The sequence below is a fragment of the Dipodomys ordii genome, unplaced genomic scaffold, assembly GCF_000151885.1.
Source record: "Dipodomys ordii isolate 6190 unplaced genomic scaffold, Dord_2.0 Scaffold19, whole genome shotgun sequence".
Lineage (NCBI taxonomy): Eukaryota > Metazoa > Chordata > Mammalia > Rodentia > Heteromyidae > Dipodomys > Dipodomys ordii.
Window position 1 is genome coordinate 12,364,628 of NW_012267235.1, and position 4,556 is coordinate 12,369,183.

A 4,556-nucleotide genomic window follows, 5' to 3' on the forward strand; every position below is an offset into this window, starting at 1 on the left:
GTTATTTTTTGAGACAGGGCTCATGCCTGGGCTACCATCTGCCTATTTTATACTTCCCATTGTAGCTGGGATTATAGCCATGTGCTATTTTACTCGTCTATGTGTTGAGAAGGTGTCTTGGGAACTGTTCTGCCTTAACTATTCTTGAAATTCAATGGTCCTGTTCTCAGCTTCTGAAGTAGAGATGACTACAGCAATGAGCCACCAGCTCCTGGCTCTCAATTTTTTTTGAGAAGCCATCATACATTTTTCCATTTGCTGGAGATTGAGTTTAGATCCTTGCACAAGCTGGGCCAGTACCTTAACCCTGAGCTACATCAGCCCACTATAGCACTAAAAAAACAAAACCAAACAAACAAAAACTAAAAAACAAACAAACAAAACTTTAACAATGCTTGACAAGAAATGTACTCATTACTTTACCCATGTAACCATAACCACTCTGTACAGAATCTTTACAATAAAATAAAATTAAAATTAAAAAAAAAACTTATTTATTTTTATTTTTCTTGACCGGTTGTGGGTCTTGAACTCTGGGCCCGGGCACTATCACCCAACTCTTCAGCTCAAAGTTAGCACTCTATCACTTGAGCCATAGTACTACTTCCAGTTTTCTGGTGGTTAACTGGAGATAAGAGTCTCATGGACTTTCTTGCCCAGGCTGGCTTTGAATTGTGATCCTCAGATCTCAGCCTCCGGAGTAGCTAGATTACAGGTGTGAGCCATTGGTGCCAGGCTTAAAAAAAAAATACTTGGAACCATATCACAAAGTCATTAAATCAGGCTGGGCCCTGGTGGCTTATGCTTATAATCCTGGCTACTTAGGAGGCAGAGGTCAGGATGACTGAGATTTGAAACCAGCCTGGATAGAGAAGTCCCTGAGACTCCATTTAAATCCATAACTGGGCAAGGTGGCATGGGCCTTGGATGAGATTTGGAGGAGATAGCTCTAGGCCAGCCAGGGCAAAAGAGTTTATGAGACCCCATTTCTACAGGAAAAGAAAAGCTGAATGTGGTAGTGCACATCTGTCATCTCAGCAGGAAGCATAAATAGGAGGATCACAGTCCAGACTGGCCCATACAAAAATTGCCAGAGCTGGAAGTGTTGCTCAAGTGGTCAAGCACCTCCAAAAATGCCACTTTTCTGTAGCCTGTGATTTTGAGGTTCCTATGGTGTGATCGGTCACATTGTGACAGATAGTGAGGGGGAAGAAGAGGCAGTGGAGACTCAGGGGAGAGCTCTCGGGAGCCTCTGGTGGAAATTTACCCTCTTCTGTTGTTACCAGCAACTCCTCCTCAGTCCTAGCAGGGCAAATGAGTTATGAAGTGCAAACAGTTATAAAGCTGGTGGGCAAAATGCATTGTTCCATATTTTTGGATGAGTTTCCTGGGAGTTTTCCAACATTTGTACTACAACATCATTCTTCTTCTATCTTGTCTTTAAAAGCAAAGGAGGAAGGGAATCCGGGCAGCCATATTCTGGGTCCCATCAGAATGTTAGAGACAAAGAAACAAAAAGCCATAGGCCTCACTTGAAGAGTGTCGCATACAACTTGAGAAGCAGACAGCGCAGCAGGACCAGGCTCTGCATGGAGGTAGTGAGGAGGAAGGCTCAGGGATGCCTGCTGACTGAGTCAGGACAGGCTTCTGGAAGGAGATGACTCAAAATTTGTATTTAGAAGATGAACTGGAGGTCACTGGGAAGAAGGGAGAAGCTCTATGTGTGTGTGTGTGTGTGTGTGTGTGTGTGTGTTGTGTATGGGTGTATGTATGTAGTGGGACTTGAACACAGGGCTTGGATGATATCCTTTAGCTTTTTCACTCAAAGCTGGGGCTCGACCACTTGAGCCACAGCTCCATTTCTGGCTTTTTGCTGATGAATTCTATGTAAGAGTCTTTTGAATTTGTCTGCCTGGGCTGGCTTTGAACTGTGATCCTCAGATCTCAGCCTCCTGAGTAGCTAGGATTATAGGCGTGAACCACCAGCGCCCTAAAAGACCCTCCAATCAAACACAGAGAGAGAGAGAGAGAGAGAGAGAGAGAGAAAACAAAACAAACAAACAAACAAAAGCTGCCTTCAAGGCTTCCAATTCTCCCTATTTAACCCAAGGCCAATCTCCATAATAAAGAAGATGGGGAAAGATGGCTGAAATGGGCTGAAGTTCTGTTTCCCATGGCATATCTAACCACATCCTGTCTTTCTCTGCTACACTTCTAATAAACTTCCCTATCACTTTCATTTATGTTCATGTCTTGCCTAAATTATCCTTTTTTTCTGTAGCAGTATCATTACCATGATTTTTTTCATGTTGTGTATTATCCAGCAGCAATTTTTTTTTCTCCTTGGAGAGTTCTTTTTTTTTTTTTTTTTTGTGCCAGTCCTGGGGCTTGAACTCAGGGACTGGGCACTGTCTCTGAGTTTCTTTTGCTCAAGGATAGCACTTTACCACTTGAGCCACAGTGTTACTTCTGGCCTTTTCTGTTTATGTGGTACTGAGGAATCAAATCCAGGATTTCATGCATGGTAGGCAAGCACTCCACCACTAAGCCACATTCCCAGCCCCTGGAGAGTTCTTTTTGACTCTAATATTTATTTATTTAGGTGCCAGTACTGGGGCTTGAACTCAGGGCCTAGGTGCTGCCCCTTAGCTTTTTCATTCAAGGCTGTGTTCCATCACCTGAACCATAGATCTACTTCGGTGTAATATTTAATTTCAAACCATTTCATATTAAATGAACACAAATAAATTAAATAAATACTATCTGTTTGTTGTAATCTGAACTCCCAGAGTTCACTCACCTCTGGCCTTAGGTGTGTGAGGTAGAAAGTCTAGAGAGCCAAGTTCTGGCTGAACTTCTCCCAAACTACCCAGGTGCCAGCTTCTACAAAAGCTCTTTATGGCCAGGCACCGGTGGCTCATGCCTGTAATCCTAGTACTCAGGAGGCTGAGGTCTGAGGATTGTGGTTCCAAGCTAGCCCAGTTAGAAAGTTCATGAGATTCTTTTTTTTTTTTTTGGTTGGTCCTGGAGCTTGAACTCTGGGCTTGGGTGCTATTCCTGTGCTCCTCAGCTCAAGGCTATAACTTTACCACTTGAGCCACAGTGCCAGTTCCGGTTTTCTAGTGGTTTTTATTGGAGATCAGAGTCTCATGGACTTTCCTGCCCAGGCTGGCTTTGAACCGTGATCCTCAGATCTCAGCCTCCTGGGTTGCTAGGATTACAGGCATGAGCCACTGGCGCCCGGCTTCATGAGACTCTTATCTCCAATGAACCACTAGAAAATTGGAAATGGTGCTGTGGCTCAAAGTGGTAGAGTGCTAGCTTGGAGCAAAAGAGCTCAGGGACAATGGCCAGGTCCTGAGTTCAAGCCCCCAGGACCAACAAAAATCTAAAAAGAGAAAAAGCTCTTTAGGAACACCCTCCTCCTGGGGTACCACTCATTCCAGAATTGTACCAGTTATAGATCTGTGTTTCCTTGTCTCCATGTTGGTCAACTGTGCTTCTAGGCCAAAACAAGAGCCTGTCATCCAGTGACACACTTTCGGTCTCTAATATCTCCATGGCAGGCATGCTAATTATTCATTTGTGTGTGTGTGTGTGTGTGTGTGTGTGTGTGTGTGTGTGTGCACGCATGCGTACTCTGATATTGGGCTTGAACTCAGGACCTCACACCCTCATTTAGTTTTTTTGCTCAAGGTTTGCCCTCTCTCACTTGAGTCTCACCTCTACTTTCATCATTTTGCTCATGAATTGGAGATGAGAGTCTCAGAGTTTTCTGCTCAGGCTGTTTTCATATCTCAGCCCTCAGATCTCAGCCTCCTAAGTAGCTAGTATTTCAGATAGGAACTTTGGCTTGTAGTGCTTCCTCTATTTTGAAGGATAACTTTATTGGGTATAATAATCTTGACTAGAAGTTATTTGAAGTCACATCATTTTTAAAAGTTTAGAAGTTTTTTTTCTTTTCAGGCATTCCAACACTTTCAGTATCTTTGGACTTGGTTAGAAGCTTCTGGAAGCGTCATATTGACCTTTTCACATTACTTGCACTTCTATATTGTGATAGAAGTTGTGTACATCTAGGTTGGATATTTTTTCTTTTCTGCTACTTAGAGGAGAGAAAGCATACAACAGTGATAAAATAATCAATTGTAGCTGGGTGCCAGTGGCTCATGCTGTAATCCTAGCTACTCAGGAGGCTGAGATCTGAGGATTAAGATTCAATGGCAGTCTGGGCAGGAAAGTCCACAAGACTCTTATTTCCAATCAATCACCAAAAAGCTAGAAGTAGAGTGTGGCTCAAGTGGTAGAGCATTAGCCTGGAGCAAAAAACCTCAGGGACAGCACTCTGAGTTCAAGCCCCAGGACTGGCACCAAAAAACAAAACAAAAACAAAAAAATGGAAAGCATATGTATATAGATATATTTAGTTGTCTTTTCTTTTTGTTGGTGGTACTAGGTTTGAACGTAGGCCCTCAATATTTCTGGGCTGGCATTGTATCACTTTGGCCACATTTTCAGTTTTCTTTTCCCTTTTCTTTCTTTCTTTTTTTTTTTTT